We start from the raw sequence: 18,058 nt of genomic DNA, 5'->3' as shown, positions 1-18,058 counted from the left end.
ACTTTTCCTCACAAGTGACATCTAAACAAATTGTGGCCCTATGGAGTATCGTCTCTGTTGTGTGACTGGATTTGTGATTCCCTGTCAGAAAGATTGTAATTCAGATTAACTGATGGCAAGTCATAGTGTGAAACAATGGTGACTTCTGGTGTTCTCCAAGGAAGTCTCATAGGCCCTCTGCTGTTCCTAATTTATACAAGCAGCTTAGGAGACAGTCTGAGCACCCCTCTTGGGCTGTTTGCAGATGATAGTGTCATTTAGTGTCTAGTAAAGTCGTCAGAAGATCAAAATCAAGTGCAGAATGGCTGAGACAAAATATCTCTACAGTGCAAAAACTAGCAATTGGCCCTAAGTAATAAAAAGTATTGACATGATTACTAAAAGTTAAATTTCGGTTACACTATAAAAGAGACAAAATTGAAGGCTATCAATTTAACTAAGAACTTACAAATGACTTAAATTGTAATAATTTAAGATATCTTTGGTGGTGTTGTTGGCAAACATCATGAAAGGTAGCACCCCCTCCCAGTTGCTCTGCTTAACATTAACGAACATTGATAGCATGTTGTCCAAGGTCTTATTAAGGCATTCAATGAACCCGTTAGTTTGCGGATGGTAGGCAGTCATCATGTGATGATTAATGTTGCACTGACAGCTTATCTCTGTCACAATATTCAATTGAAAAACTTTCCCTCCTCCTGCAATTAATGACATTGGGGCACCATGTTTTAGTACAGTGTCTTCCACAATGAATTTGGCTACCTCGGATGCTTCATCTGTTTTCACAGCTTTTGTAATGGCATAGTGTGTCAGATAATCAGTGCAAACAATAATCCATCTATTTCCACTAGCAGACATTGGAAATCATCCAAGGAGGTCAATCCCAACATGCTGGAAAGATGTTTCGGCTGGTGGAATTGGTAAGAGTCAACCAGATGGTTTCTGAGGAACTGCCTTTCTCCTCTGGCACTCTGCAATACGATACATAGTGACAGACACTCCTAAATAAACCTGGCCAGAAAAATCTCTTGCGGATTCAATCTTATATCGTAATAAATCCTAAATGTCCAGCCTCAGGTGTGTCATGGAATTTCTGTAGAACATCTGAGCGCATATGTTCAGGAATCGCTGATAGCCACCTCTTTCCAAACGGATCAAAGTTTTTCTTGCAAAGTAATCCATTAACTACCTTAAATTGTCCTTTCACATCCACTGACTGATTTAGGGCAAGCATAATTTGAGATATCTTGGTGTCCTTCTTCTGCCCAGCAGAGAGATCCTGAAGTGCAGTGAGACAGTCACTATCTTCATCAAAGTCTTGATGGTCTTGGGCAGGGTTTCTTGAGAGGCAGTTGGCATCTTGGTGTTTTCTTCCACTTTTGTACACTTTGGTAATTTCATACTCTTGAAGATGTAGTGCCCACCTGACGAGTCATCCTGTTCGATCCTGTCAACAAACAAAATGAATAATGTTGTGTAACAACTGTGCATGGCCTTCATAAGGATCCCGTCAAAAATTGCACATGGCCCAGATCACAGCAAGTCATTCTCTTTCTGTAGTTGAGTAGTTTCTCTCGGCTTTTGTAAGTGCCTTAGAAGCATAGGCTATAACCTTCTCTTTTCCATCTGAAATTTGCACCAGAACAACACCAAGCCCATACCCGCTGGCATCTGTGTGTACTTCTGTAGGTGCTCTCTCATCATACAGACCAATTACAGGGTCAGTCTTCAGAGCTTTTCACAGCACATTGCAAGAATCTTGTTGAGCATCACCCCAGATAAATTCAGCATTAGCTTTTAACAACTCATGGAGTGGCCTGGCTTTGATACAAAAGTTTTTGATAAAACGATGGTAATAACAATATAATACGAGGAAGCTCTTCACATGTCCAATACTTTTAGGAATAGGAAATTCCATTATAGATTTCACCTTTTCTGGGTCTGGCCACACTCCTTCGTTTGACGCAAGATGTCCAAGTATTTTGATTTATTTTGCTCCAAAGACACACTTTCAGTCTGCCTTGTTGGAGAAGCTTAAGAACGGCCCTCAGTCTCTGAGCACACTATAATGTCATCTAAATAACAAAGGCACATTGTCCACCTCAGGTGACGTAGAAGATTATCCATCATCCATTCAAAAGTTGCTGGTGCATTACACAAACTGAATGCCATTACCTTAAACCCATACAGGCCCTCAGGGGTGATGAATGCAGTTTTCTGATGATCAGCTTCATCTACTTCAGTCTGCCAGTATCTCTAATACATGTCCATGGTTGAGAAAAACTTAGCCTCTTTCAGACCATCTATTCATGAAAGAGGATAAACATTCTTCATAGTAATCTTATTAAGCTTCCTGTAATCAACACAAAAGCACTTTTTAGTTATTTTATTAAGCTTCCTGTTATCAACACAAACGCACCAACTGCCATCCTTCTTCCTGACAAGGACCACTGGTGATGACCATGGGCTCTGCGAAGGTTGAATGAAGTGATTCTTCATCATTTTCTCTACCTCATAGCAAATTATTCAAAATTTGGTTGCTGCCATGTGGTATGCTCTCTGGCTTATTGGTATAATTTTCTCTTCACCTGTTGACTGAAGCGTTCAGAGAACTCTTGAGAAATGGCAAGTAGCTTCTTTTGTTGTTCCTTAGTGAGATCTGGTGATGTCGATCAAGATCTTGTCTCAAAATGGTAGCACTAATTTTGCCCACAGACTTAGCATGGAAGGTTCCTTTGATGCTCAGCTATTCTTCAATTAATGGCTCAGCATTTGCCATGCACATGCATCCTGGGAGGATCTGCAGTTCTCGGTGACAGTTAACTATCCACAATTCACTGAATCCTTTCTTAAACGAGACAACAGAGGCTGGGATGACCAAGTTATTGTTCAGTGGTATGCTGCTCTTACATCCTGCTACAAGATCCATGGGTTGATGCATGGCATGATATGTGACAGTTACATTTCTAGTGCTGACTGCAGGATTAATCATTTCATCCAGCAAACATAGTCTCCACACACTCGCAGGTGCATCTTCCTGTCCACAGTATCTCATCTCATCTAGCATAACCTTCAAGCAACCACAATCTATAATTGCCTGAGAAGCTTTAAAAATTCCCATCTGAGAATGGCATCATGACCACTCTTATAAGATGATGAATTCTAAAGGCTGTGTGTGGCCACTTACACCCACATGAATGGTACATCTTCCTGTAGGTTTTACATATTTCCCATTAGCCACCTTCAGCAGAGATGTTTTGTTGTCAACAAATATGGTTTTCTGCAACTGGCAATGGTACTTCTCTGAAATGACAATATGATGCTCAGACTCCACATGAGCTTGGGCTGGTCGGCCATCCATGATGATATTGACATAGTTTCCTATTGGCTTCACCTCCAAGGAAGGTTGCACCCTTTAGTTTTCCAGGTTGTGGCAGCTATGTGATCGGCTGGAGCTTCAAAATGGTGATGGAGACCTTGATCACCGTGATGAGGAGTGGCCTCTCCAGTGGCTAGCATGCAGTGATGGTGACCCACGTCGTCCTGCACCCACATCTTCTTGTTCATCTTCGTTGTCCCAGAGTTGGCATTGGCTAACGTCAGTCTGCTGTGTTCTGGCACAGGTGTCATCAAATATCCACCACCTCTCTTGACAATAGAGCACCACTTGTCCCAATCATCCAAAGTGAAAACATGTTGGTTGGTCATCCAGATGTCAGTCTTCCTGCGTGCCCAAACAGGTCCCTCATGCAGCATTTTAGGAATGTAACTCCACCTGGGTCCCAACTTTTTCAACATTTTAAAGAGAACAGAAGGACGAGAGACTGGGTTCAATGTCTCTTCCACTTCCTCCCTTATTACCTCTTGATGCATCTTGGTTTTTTGCTCGCCGTACAATCCAAGTGCCTCCTGAACTTCCTCTGTCACTATCTGACAAGGAACACTTGTGAAATCAGTTGCCTCCCCAATCACAGACATCGATACAATGTTTGGAAGCCGTTCAAAGTTCTTGCATGTAATTCTTTTTTGATGCATTGTATCAATATACTGGCACCATTTTACAAAGACATCCGCTGTCGAAACCTCCTTCAGGAGTAGGGCTTGATACATGTCCTCAGCAACACCCTTCATGATATATGCAACCTTATCTTCCTCCTTCATTCTAGGATCAACTATCTTACCAAACTCAAAGCCGTCTTGAATGTACGATGCAGTAGTTTCTTCTGGACGTTATGTACTGCACTTTTATTTTATCATCAGCCTTGCACTTCTGGCACTGTGTGTCACTGAAATACTTGGGCAGTTCCACCCCTAATACTTTGCAGCTTCTAAACTTCTCCTGGTTGTTCTCATACAACTGCTTGGCAGTGCCCTCTAAGTAGAAAAATATGTTAGCCAAACACACGGTGTTATCATGTTTGTTAAATTTGGCCATACGCTCATATACCTTCAGCCACTTGTTTGGATCTTGGCCAGAGAACCCAGAAGGATGTCTCATGTGGTGGCACACAGTCGCTGTCATCGTTATATTCTCTTCTTCTTCTGTCTCCAGTAGATTGCGATCTGTTGAATATGGCCCAAACTCAGGTTTCTCGCCACATTAACGATGGCTTTGTCGTGGCCTGATGGGAGCAACTGTGTCATCACAAGTTCCAATATACAGCATCTCCACCAGAATAATGTCATGTAGAAGAAGGTGTACTTAGATGAATGATGAACACTAACGTCACTTAAAGATGATTTATTCAGCACTTCCACATACAAGAGCACAGAGCCTTTGGACTAAACACACACACACACACACACACACACACACACACACACACACACACACAGATATATATATATATATATATATATATATATATATATATATATATATATATATATATATATATAAAACAGAAAGAAACTTCCACATGGGAAAAATATATTAAAAATAAAGATTCCAAGACTTACCAAGCGGGAAAGCGCCGGCAGACAGGCACATGAACAAGACACACAAACACACACACAGAATTACAAGCTTTCGCAACTGGCAGTTGCTTCGTCAGGAAGGAAGGAAGGAGAGGGAAAAATGAAAGGGTGTGGGTTTTAAGGGAGAGGGTAAGGAGTCATTCCAATCCCGGGAGCGGAAAGACTTCCCTTAGGGGAAAAAAAAGGACAGGTATACACTCGCACACACACACACACACATATCCATCCGCACATACACAGACACAAGCAGACATATTTAAAGGCAAAGAGTTAAGGGCAGAGATGTCAGTCGAGGCGGAAGTACAGAGGCAAAGAAGTTGTTGAAAGACAGGTGAGGTATGAGCGGCGGCAACTTGAAATTAGCGGAGGTTGAGGCCTGGCGGATATCGAGAAGAGAGGATATACTGAAGGGCGAGTTCCCATCTCCGGAGTTCGGATAGGTTGGTGTTGGTGGGAAGTATCCAGATAACTCGGACGGTGTAACACTGTGCCAAGATGTGCTGGCCGTGCATCAAGGCATGTTTAGCCACAGGGTGATCCTCATTACCAACAAACACTGTCTGCCTGTGTCCATTCATGCGAATGGACAGTTTGTTGCTGGTCATTCCCACATAGAAAGCATCACAGTGCAGGCAGGTCAGTTGGTAAATCACGTGGGTGCTTTCACATGTGGCTCTCCCTTTGATTGTGTACATCTTCCGGGTTACAGGACTGGAGTAGGTGGAGGTGGGAGGGTGCATAGGACAGGTTTTACACCGGGGGCGGTTGCAAGGGTAGGAGCCAGAGGGTAGGGGAGGTGGTTTGGGGATTTCATAGGGATGAACCAAGAGGTTACGAAGGTTAGGTGGACGGCGGAAAGACACTCTTGGTGGAGTGGGGAGGATTTCATGAAGGATGGATCTCATTTCGGGGCAGGATTTTAGGAAGTCGTATCCCTGCTGGAGAGCCACATTCAAGGTCTGATCCAGTCCTGGGAAGTATTCTGTTACAAGTGGGGCACTTTTGGGGTTCTTCTGTGAGAGGTTCTGGGTTTGAGGGGATGAGGAAGTGGCTCTGGTTATCTGCTTCTGTACCAGGTTGGGAGGGTAGTTGCGGGATGCGAAAGCTGTTTTCAGGTTGTTGGTGTAATGGTCGAGGGATTCAGGACTGGAGCAGATTCGTTTGCCACGAAGGCCTAGGCTGTAGGGAAGGGACCGTTTGATATGGAATGGGTGGCAGCTGTCATAATGGAGGTACTGTTGCTTGTTGGTGGGTTTGATGTGGACGGATGTGTGCAGCTGGCCATTGGACAGATGGAGGTCAACATCTAGGAAAGTGGCATGGGATTTGGAGTAGGACCAGGTGAATCTGATGGAACCAAAGGAGTTGAGGTTGGAGAGGAAATTCTGGAGTTGTTCTTCACTGTGAGTCCAGATCATGAAGATGTCGTCAATAAATCTGTACCAAACTTTGGGTTGGCAGGCTTGGGTAACCAAGAAGGCTTCCTCTAAGCGACCCATAAATAGGTTGGCATACGAGGGGGCCATCCTGGTACCCATGGCTGTTCCCTTTGATTGTTGGTATGTCTGGCCTTCAAAAGTGAAGAAGTTGTGGGTCAGGATGAAGCTGGCTAAGGTGACGAGGAAAGAGGTTTTAGGTAGGGTGGCAGGTGATCGGCGTGAAAGGAAGTGCTCCATTGCAGCGAGGCCCTGGACGTGCGGGATATTTGTGTATGGGGAAGTGGCATCAATGGTTACCAGGATGGTTTCTGGGGGTAACAGACTGGGTACGGATTCCAGGCGTTCGAGAAAGTGGTTGGTGTCTTTGATGAAGGATGGGAGACTGCATGTAATGGGTTGAAGGTGTTGATCTACGTAGGCAGAGATGCGTTCTGTGGGGGCTTGGTAACCAGCTACAATGGGGCGGCCAGGATGTTTGGGTTTGTGAATTTTAGGAAGTAGGTAGAAGGTGGGAGTGCGAGGTGACGGTGGGGTGAGGAGTTTGATGGAGTCAGGTGAAAGGTTTTGTAGGGGGCCTAAGGTTCTGAGGATTCCTTGAAGCTCCGCCTGGACATCAGGAATGGGATTACTTCGGCAAACTTTGTATGTAGAGTTGTCTGAAAGCTGACGCAGTCCCTCAGCCACATACTCCCGACGATCAAGTACCACAGTCGTGGAACCCTTGTCAGCCGGAAGAATGATGATGGATCGGTCAGCTTTCAGATCACGGATAGCCTGGGATTCGGCCGTGGTGATGTTGGGAGTAGGATTAAGGTTTTTCAAGAAAGATTGAGAGGCAAGGCTGGAAGTGAGAAATTCCTGGAAGGTTTGGAGAGGGTGATTTTGAGGAAGAGGAGGTGGGTCCCGCTGTGATGGAGGACGGAACTGTTGCAGGCAGGGTTCAATTTGGATAGTGTCTTGGGGAGTTGGATCATTAGGAGTGGGATCAGGATTGTTTTTCTTCGTGGCAAAGTGATATTTCTGCTGTCATGATTTCTTAATGACATCCTGTATCCAACCATTGACTTACAACACATATTCTCTTCCCCTTTTAATAATTTCCCCTCTTCAGTTGTCTATACACACATACTGAAGGTTAGCAACAATAGATTAAACAAAAGAGGAAGAAAATAGAACAAGGAAAGAATGCATTGTTCTACCAAGCTCAAGTACGCACAGTCGCCTCACTGTGAAATTTCCCATAGAGCAGGAAACCTCGTACCCTTTTTAATGTGCCTCATCCACCATCCCTTCATGTACCTTCCACGCATCTGTTGCTGGTCCTCCTTCCAGAGGATAACTCTTACATCCATTTTCTGCTTCCTTTTGAACTCTAAAACGATATAAATTTATATAACTTTTATTTCATACCTCTTTTTTCATACAGCCTTTGGTCCTACTTGGAAGTTCATAATTTCCCATAAATGGCTCCTTTTGCTGCAAAAATTGTGTTACTACTGCCTTTTCCTAACTAAACTCTGTGTGAACAGGTGCCATGAAGTTCTAGTGTGACCGACATGGGTGCCATGTAACCCTCAGCCCACAGGCATCACTGAATACGGATGTGGAGGGGCATGTGGTCAGCACATTGCACTTCTGACCTGACCATTAGTCAGTTTACATGACCGGAGCTGCTACTTCTCCAACAAGTAGCTCATCAGTTTGCCTCACAAGGGCTGAGTACACCCTGTTTACCAACAGCGTTCGGCAGACCGAATGGTCACCCATCCAAGTTCTAGCCCACTCTGACAGTGTTTAACTTCGCTGATCTGATGACAGTCTTTTCCTGCATGCTGAGTCTTTGCTAGAAAACGAATATTTGCATTCTTGGAAATAAACATGGTTTATTAGGTACTGGTTCAACACAAAGCACTTTAAACAACAACAACATACAGAGAAACCACACACAGGGGCATATTACTAACCACTGAATATGAAATATTGACTTTAGTTATTTAGTTATTAAAGAACACCAAAGATGTAAAATACAATAACACTCTCGCTTATTTAATAACTTGCAAAGTCTAATCTTATTACATAAATACTCATATCTAACGGAAAACAGTGACTTTTTTAGTATATCAGCAAGTTGTTCTACAGTGTCTACTTTTGCAACTGTGATTTCATAAGTGCTAAATAGTTCACAGACAAAGAAATGCATTATATGAATATGCTTCATTGTTCAGTAAAACTCGGGATTCTGGGCAAGCCAGATAGCAACTCCATCGTCAACCTGCAGAACTGGTGTTGCCTCCAATTGGTCCAATTCTGTCAGAAGGTTCTTGATCCAGACAATTTCCCGAGCAGCTTCACTGGTAGCCACACCCTCAGCTTCAGTTGTGGATATGGCAGCAGAAGATTGCCTTTGACTAATGAAGGAGATAGGTGCCCCAGAGTACAGACAAAGGACACCAGATGTCGAGGGCCCAGAGCCAAGATCACAAGCAACATGGTCAGCATCACTAGAACACTCTAAAACCTGCTTTTTAGAATAGTTTTTGTATAAAAGTCCATAATTTGTTGTGCTTCTTAGATATCGTAAGATTTTTTTAAATTTCACTACATCACAACCTGTTGATTTTGCAAGATTTCTTGATACAACACTGACAGCATATGCAATGTCAGGACGTCTCCCACACATCAGAAACATCAGTGCTCCAACACCTTCACTTTTATGGAAATTCAGAGTTGTAGAGACTTTCTTCTATATCATTGTCATTTATAATGGTTGTAGTTAAAGCCTTGACATTCTTCATGTGTAAACACTCTGGTATTTTCTCTGTGTAACGAGTCTGACTTACACATACAGTTCCACGTTCTTGTTGGACAATTTCCAGACCTAAGAAAAATGATGCAGGCACTGAAGTTATTTTAAACTCTTCTCTTAAATCACTGACAATGTGTTCAAGTTCCTGTTCACTGTGAGCTGCATTAGACCATCATCAACATAAAGCACAAGGAATATTTTCTTACAGCCTTACTGTCTCACGAAAAGACAAGGATCAGCTTCACACCTCAGAAAGCCCAGTTTAGTGAGATGATTACTGAACTTCTCATTCCAGCAATGCAAAGCCTGTTTCAGTCTGTATAGATGTTTCTTCAAATGACATAACTCTCCCAGACCCATCATTACATTCTTGAGGTTGTTGCATATAAATGGTCTCTTTTAAATCACCATAAAGATAAGCAATTGAAACATCAATTTGTAACAATTTCATGCTCTCACTTGCTGAAACACTTAGTAGTGCTTGAATGGTAGACACTCTAGCTACAGGACTGAAAGTCTGGCCATAGTCAACTGCTCTCTGCTGCGAATAACACTTAATCTCCAATCTTGCCTTGAATTTATTGACTGAGCCATCACCATTTGCTTTGACTTTATATGCCCATATATTAGGAATGGACTTCTTTGCATGTGGTAGGTCAACCACATACCATGTTCTATTTTCTTGAAAAGCTTTTATTTCAGAATCCATAGCTTCCTTCCAGAAATCGTGTTGAACAGAATTCATGGCATTGCTGTATGTTTCTGGTTCCTGGAAAGATAATGAGAGGTTCATTACATAATCATTAAATTTTTGTGGAGCTCTGAGGGTTAACCGATCATGCAGTCATGGTAAAGCTTCTCCACTTGTGTCTTCCTGATATTCCTGGCAGCAGTGTAATACACCGCTCTGAAGCCTACAGATAAATTTCAAAAACATAATGAGAACATGTAACAATATAAAGAGGTGATAAAATGGTGACTGTTTAAAACTTGTACATGGCGAAAAAGTTGTGAAGAAACATAAAAAACAAAGAGGTCAGTGATGCTCATTAAAAACACTTAAGAAAGACACAGTGCATATAACAAACATGGCGAGAGTCTGGTTTCTGTTCACAACACTTTAAAAATGGGACGCACAACACTGAAAACTCACGGAAAATACTGCATTATAAGGTACAATGCCATATAGGTTTGGGGGGTTTGGGGGGGGGGGGGGGGGGGGGCAAACAAATGAGGAAGGGGGAGAGGGGAATCCAATAGAGGAAGAGGCCACAGAAAAAGGGGGAGAGGGGGGGGGGGCGGAGCAGCATGGATGCAACAAAGGAGTTGGGAAGACAGTGATGTCTGCCATTACATCAAACTAAAAAATCCTAATGCAGTACTCTTCCAGAGCAATATCAACAGTTAGGTCGATAGCTAGTTGATAAAGCACATATTTAACAAAATCACTTCCAAACTGACTACATATTATACTGCCTGAAAATAAATAAATAAACTAATTAAAAACCCAGAAGACTTGGCCGGAAGTCAAGTGTGACTTTGTATATCTGTACACCATCGATGGTAGGTAAACAATTAGAGTGGCAGTTCTCCGTGATTGCTAGAATGGCCCACCAGAGTGCCCTAGTGTTACAAACCTTACAGACACAGCTACATACAGGCACTGTATTAAATCCAATGGCGACATGTAAAAATTTGTGTTGGACCGGGACTCGAATCTGGATGCTCCACTTCTCTATGGCAGTTTCTTTTATCACTTAAGCCACCTGAGCACAGCTGCTGCCCTGCCCAGATTCCTACATGCCACATACTACAGATGTAGTGTCCTCCATCCATTATCCCCCATCTGTTCGCAGTTATTCACATGAGTCTAACAATTATTCAGGTAAGTAAGTGCATCTGCACAGAAGATATCATTTTGAGGTGCCTGTTCTTTTGGACATGTTAGAAAGAACAGACACCATACATACATACGTGCATTGATGTTGTTTATGTTTTGTGTTGTTACTAGGCCTGATAATATATATAAGAGACATGAACAGCGTCAACATTAGGTCATAACTGTGAAGGGCACAGAGACGCTGTGAACTGATGTGAAATGGAGTTATAGCGCCGGACAGAGATTCAAAGAATTCTCATGGCAGGTGTAAGTTTTTGAAGCATTCAGATGTGGCATTGGCCCGATGGTGGACTGCAAAGGAATACAAGGGCAGGCATACTCATCGTCATGGTTCCAATTGAACACATATGATTACACCACAAGTGAGATTCTCTGTATTGTCCATGAAACATATTGTAACCCTTTGATATACTTGTCTGCTATCTGAGAACAATTTATGGACTCCCTCAACATTTGTGTCATCCCGCAACATTGGTCAGAGACAACCAGCAGCCAGACGAGGAGAATGCTGCCCCATGTGTAGGCTGCCATTAACACCACAAAACAAAAGGCTGCATTTCGAGTATTGCTGTGTGATTCTTCCAGTGGAGGGAAAAATCGGGTACGACTTCAGGTCGTAGCTGGTATTGACCAAGGGAAATCTGACAGCACAATAGTACGTCACTTACATCCTGCAACTTCATGTGGTACCTCCCGTGAGACAGTATCATGGCGCCAGTTTTCAAGAGGACAACGATCGACCACACGAAACATGCATCCCTATCAGCTCTCTGTGTTATGTTTAGCTATTACCTCTGTACCCAATAGAATATATGGGACATCAGCTCGTACACCATCTCCATCCCAGTGAAACTATCCAGGATATCAAGGACCAGTTACATCAGCTGTGGGATAGCTAGCTTGTGTCAGGACTGGGTCAACGGTTTTATGACACACTTCTATACTGAACCAATACATGCGTCCTGACTAGTAATCTGGCCACCCCTTAAAATTAACCCACCAGAGGTGCACTCCTTTGTCTAGAGTTGAGATATTTACGATGAAGTCTTAGGATGCTCTTGTTTGCACTAATTCATGGTTTACTCTCGTCGCAGACAGCTGGGGTTCACTGATTCCGTCCCGGAGGTGGGAGGGGGGGGGGGGTTATGCGGTGGTGGCAGGAAAGTAATACGGCCATCCCTTGAAATTAACCATGCCATTTCTGTACTAAACACTGCAGACCCTGTGCATGATGCAGAACAAAGGCAGTCTCAAAAGAAGAAGAAGTGAAAATTTCATATTCATGAAAAGTCAGTTGTCAAAATGAGAAAACCCAAGCGAAAAGATGTAAGGAGAGAAATGTCTTCTGAAATGTTACTGTCACTGTCATTTGATGCAGCAAGAAGCCAATTGTCTTTACACATGCAAATACTTCCATTTCCAAATAAGTTCTCGTTAGTTCCCTTTCTATAAATATTCGTCACAGAGGAACTAACACCATTGATAAAATTTATTGTTTTAGATATATTTCCACTAATGGCCCGAAACAATATTTTTGTCCCTTTTTGAAGATAGGATAAATAGTCATCCTAATTGGATTAACATGGTTGAGAGGTTAGCGACATAAGAGATTACCAGGAGCAGTCGAGAGTACTATGAGATCCAGAACATGTCATCTGTAATTGAAATAAAACGAAGCGTTAAGACACAAACAGATAACATCTTCCTCTACCAGAGGACATCACTATTGTGGAGCCCAAGTTACACTGTCTGACTAAAATAGAGAAATGGCCAGAAAAGGCGGAGGGGATGAAATGAAATTTCACAAGTTGAGAGGATACATGATGCTATTTCAGTGATTAACACGCTGAGTCAAATTTACTTCATTTATCAGCAAGGCGCTGAAATCCCTCATGCCTGGATGCATGATCTAAATTGGTTAGAAAGGGTTTCATAAAGCCATTGTACCGTTTCCTGAGATATCCCAACCCATGACCATTGTACTCGTACTTGATGTTCTGGATACAGGAATGATGATGTCGTTGATGTCCGAACTGGTCTAAATCATTCACCATCAGGGATAGATCTAGGAATCTTGCAGGCCATAAGGATACCTCAGTTACGCAGACAGTTCACAGATATACATCCATTTGAGGATAGGCATTGTCCTGTTAAAAAATGCAACATGATACTGTCACATGAGGGATAATGCATGACGGAGCATGCATTCGTAAGCAGTCTGTACTTCCCAGTCATGGCATCACTCCAAATGGATCCATTTGTCTTGTAGTGTTAACAGTAGCCTACGCATGTGTGTGTGTGTGTGTGTGTGTGTGTGTGTGTTTGTTTGTTTGTGTGTGTTCAACTTTAAACCAATGTGACATCTGGACACTGCATTATTTGACCAGCCAACCAAATGGACGCCCACTGTAAGGCTACTTTCAGTCCAGTCAGGAGCTGGTAATGCAGTCTCTCATGTGTATGCAGCATATCAATGGCATTTACAGTGACCACTCAACATTTGAAGCTGTTCACGTTACTTATATATCCTACCAGTTCTGGTACAACACGAAACATGAACACCACTTACGTAGTTTGGTGGCCATTCTGTCTTAGAGAATTGCTACACTAATCTTTTATAAATGGATTGATTCAGAATGAGGTTTTCACTCTGCAGCGGAGTGTTCGCTGATATGAAGCTTCCAGACTTCGAGTCACGGTCCGGAACACAGCTTTAATCTCCCAGGAAGCTCCAAATGCAAGGATTGTGTGAACATAGACACAGTTACATTGTTATCCGACGATGGTTTCTTTTTATACAAGGCAGTGTATATACCACAATTACACGGGTATACTAGGTGAACTATACCGCAAAGTTCTTATGAAGCATTGGCACTCCTAAAATTCAAGCAAGAACCATTTAAATCACATGTTTACATAACTAGGAGGGTGGGCTCACTATATGGCAATACAGAGTGTGAGATGATGTTAACCACATCTTGTTTGCCTACAGGCGACGGAAACACAAACGTGCATACTACTTCGTCAGATTCTGTAAGTGGAATACAGGAGACCTTCCACCATCCCGTCGCTTCTGTCTGATACTGATGTCATTGCCTTGAACCTGTGATCGAGCATTCATATTGCAGACAATATGGAAATAAATAAGACAGTTATTCCCCCCCCCCCCCCCCCCCAAAAAAAAAAAAAAAAAAAAAAAAAAAAAAAAAAAAAAAAATAATAATAATAATAACCCACCGTGTCAACCTATGCAGTCAGCAACTCTGAAATTAACGTGTGTTTGTTTGTGTGTGTGTGTGTGTGTGTGTGTGTGTATGTGCGTGAGTATGTGTGTGTGTGTGTGTGTGTGTGTGTGTGTGTGATAGTGTAGTCGAGGGATGAAAATTTTCTGGACTTATGCTGCAAAGATAGAACGCTTGTATGTTTGTTGGATGGCTGTATGACTGTCTTAACCAGCATTAAATAAATTAAAATTTACAGCAATGGATAAAATGCTTACAATCCACTCTTCAAAACACTATGAAGTTGCTCCACCACTGCCCAACATGTAACATAAGAACTAAACTACTTACTGTAGATACTCACGCAACATACTGTTTTTATCATAATAACATATTACCCGATGTTTTCTACACTGTGAACTTCCAGATTTCTCGGTGTTATTTATTTACTGTACAACTAAGTAATCAGTTTTGTTGATTTTATTGTGTTCTTACACCAGTTTATATTTCTTACCTTTGTAAACAAGGGTACGTTTTCATAAAAGTTATTAATCCTTTTCTTCACAGTGTACTCAGGCATGTCAGATGGACAGGAACTTATTTTGCCACATGTGGAACCAGCATTCTGTGCGCTAGAGATTGAGCACGAGACGTAGACAGGTTAGTATACAATCAACACAGCTGTGATATTGCGTTCATAAACATGTTCATATTTTGTAGCTCTGTCGATATGGGTACATTTTGATAAACTTTAACCTTTTGTTCACAGTCTTCTCAAGCATGTTATCCGGGAGTGTGCCAATTTTGGCCCCAAGGAACACCTGTTTTGCACACTCCACACATCGGTCCTCGGAGCAACCATTACTCAGACCTGTAGGCCGGGAAGAAGCTGGATTTAGTACAGGGCAACAAGCATTCCACTCACCACACAAAACACCATTCAGACTAGAGCACAAGAAGTAAGATGGTGAGTATATGATCCAGACTACTTAATATTTTGTACACATACTTGTTTATATTTTTTACTTCTATCGATATGGGTACATCTTGATAACATGCAACGTTTTTTGTTCACAGTCTACGCATTACTGGTGGACAGAAGAGTGACTATACTGGCCCAGGGCAGCAAGTGTTGTGATGTCTAAACAAAACACCCTTCAGGACCAAGCACTAGTCAGAGCTGTTGGCCGGAAGGGATCTGATTATAGCCTGGAGCAGCAAGAATCCTGCTCGCCATGCAAAACGGCGTTCGGACTCGACCAAAGGAACTAAAATGGTGAGGACACAATCCAGTGTCCTGTGATAATGTTTTCTTACACTGGTTTATATTTTTCACATTGATGAACTGGGGTATATTTTAATGAAACATAGTTCTTTTGTTCACAGTTACTCAGGCCTCTTTGCTGGAAGTATGCTGATTTTGGTCCAAAGCAGCAACTTTTCTGGACACTTGACAAAACGGGCTTCAGAGCCAACCACTACTCAGATTTATTGTCCGGGAAGAAGCTGATTTCAACCCAAAGCAGGAAGCATTCCGCTCACCAGGCAAGATGGTGTTCAGACTCGACAACAGGAAGTAGGATGGTGAGTATATGATCTAGTCTGCTTGATATTTTGTCCACACACTTGTTTATATTTTTGACCCCATAAAACATGGGTACATTTTGGTAAAAAGTAACCGTTTTTGTTCACAGTCTACTCGAGCCTGCTGGCTGCAGGGTGACTATATTGGTCCAGGGGAGCAGGTATTCTGCTCGCTAACAAAACAGCCTTCACGGCGAAGTACTACTCAGGCCTGTTGACTAGAAAGGAGCTGAATTTGGTGCAGAGTAGCAAGCATTCTGCTCACTAAATAAAACAGTCTTCAAACTCGAGCACAAGAGATGGGACTGTGAATACATGTTTCAGTCAGTTGTGATACTGTGTTCTTATATTCTTCTGCAATTTTTACCATGATCTATAAATATACACTTAGATGAAATGTATCCAGTTTTTTCACTGTCTAATCAGGCCTACTTGGCGGTGAGGAGCATTTTGGTCCAGAACAGCAACTACCCTTCTCGCTAGACAAATTGGTCTTCGGTATCTAGCACTACTCTGAAATGTTGGCCGGGAAGGAGCTAATTTTACCTTGGAGAAATCAGCATTCCACACACAATGCAGAATGGCCTTCAGCCTCGAGGACAAGAAGAATGGTGAGTATATGTTCTAATCTTCTACAATTTTGTGATCTTACACTTGGTTATTTATTTACCTTCATCGACAACAGTACAGATTGATGGAACTTAATGCTTTCATTCACAGTCTACTTAGACGTGTCGGATGGGAAAGAGTTTTTGTTGACTCCAGAGCACACACAGATTTGTGTCAACATCTTCCCAACTATGTTGGACTATTCTTATTTCCTCCTATATCACCATTCTACATTTCTAACACCGACATGTGATCACACATCTTAGTAAGCACCTGTAGACCATCCCGATTTTTGTTTCTCACTGCTTAACTTTCCAGTTTGGGCTAAAACTACAAAGTTGCTCACTCACAAAAATTTGGTCCGTTTTTTACTACAGTTAGCGATGTTACAGATAGAAATATTTCATTACAACCTTTTCTCTCTGAGACTGTCACTTTGTGAAAGCCATACTAACAGACACAAACCGTTATTTACTGGTAACTTCCAACTGTTGCTTGTGTTAGCTACCTGTGTTCTACTGATCAATAACATTCATTGAAATTTCAACTTAAACTGTAACATGGTTGACCTTCTCTCGCTCATTTTGTGAACATAGTTTATCAATTTGATGTTAATAAAATAATTACACTGGACTGCACCATGGTTTACACAGAATTTTGTCTTCTTTGCATTTCATGTCCCCCTTGTTATTTTCTCTGTGTTTTAAAACTCTATTCACACTGTTCTAATTTCGGGATTTTATGTTTATCATGATATCTTCATGACATTCTGTATCCAACCATTGACTTACTTCACATATTCTCTTGCCATTTCAATAACTTACGGACTTCTCAGTTGTCTATACGCACACACTGAAGACTACCAACAATAGATTAAACAAAAGAGGAAGAGAATAGTACAAGGAAAGAATGCATTGTTCTACCCAGCACTGTGAAGTTCCCCATACAGCAGGAAACCTTGTATCGTTTTTAATGTGCCTCATCCACCATCCCTTCCTCTACTTTCCACGCACCTGTTTCTGGTCCTCCTTCCAGAGGATAACTCTTACATCCTTTTTCTGCTTCCCTTTGAACTGTAAAATGATATAAACTTATATTTCATACTTATTTTTCGTTACAACATTTAGTCCTACATCGAAGTTCAAAATTTCCCAGAAATGATCCTTTTGCTACAAAAATTGTGTTACTATTGCCTTTTCCTAACTAAACTGTGCATGAACTGGCGCCATGAAGTTGTAGCGATACCAACATGGGGACTATGTCATCCACAGCCCACAGGCGTCACTGAACGCAGATGTGGAGGGGCATGTGGTCACCACATCGCACTCCTGACCGTTAGTCAGTTTACATGACCAGAGCTGCTACTTCTCCATCAAGTAGCTCCTCATTTTGCTCACAAGGGCTGAATACACCCCACTTACCAACAGTGCTTGATAGACTGAATGGTCACCCATCCAAGTTATAGCCCAGTCTGTCAGTGTTCAACTTCGCTGATCTGATGACTACCTTTTCCTGCATGCTG

General features: G+C 42.2%; 1 long non-coding RNA gene across 1 annotated transcript; it reads left to right on the top strand.

The window, feature by feature from the left end:
• Window positions 1-15,424: 15,424 nt before the first annotated feature.
• LOC126284415 (uncharacterized) lies at window positions 15,425-16,502 on the top strand. The gene is made up of 3 exons (XR_007551477.1): window positions 15,425-15,619; window positions 15,730-15,927; window positions 16,354-16,502. It is a non-coding gene; the product is annotated as an uncharacterized LOC126284415 (long non-coding RNA).
• Window positions 16,503-18,058: the final 1,556 nt, after the last annotated feature.

The sequence above is a fragment of the Schistocerca gregaria genome, chromosome 8 (genome assembly GCF_023897955.1).
Source record: "Schistocerca gregaria isolate iqSchGreg1 chromosome 8, iqSchGreg1.2, whole genome shotgun sequence".
Taxonomy (NCBI): domain Eukaryota; kingdom Metazoa; phylum Arthropoda; class Insecta; order Orthoptera; family Acrididae; genus Schistocerca; species Schistocerca gregaria.
The sequence above is the reverse complement of the archived record's forward strand: the minus strand, read 5'-3'. Positions and strand labels throughout refer to the sequence as shown.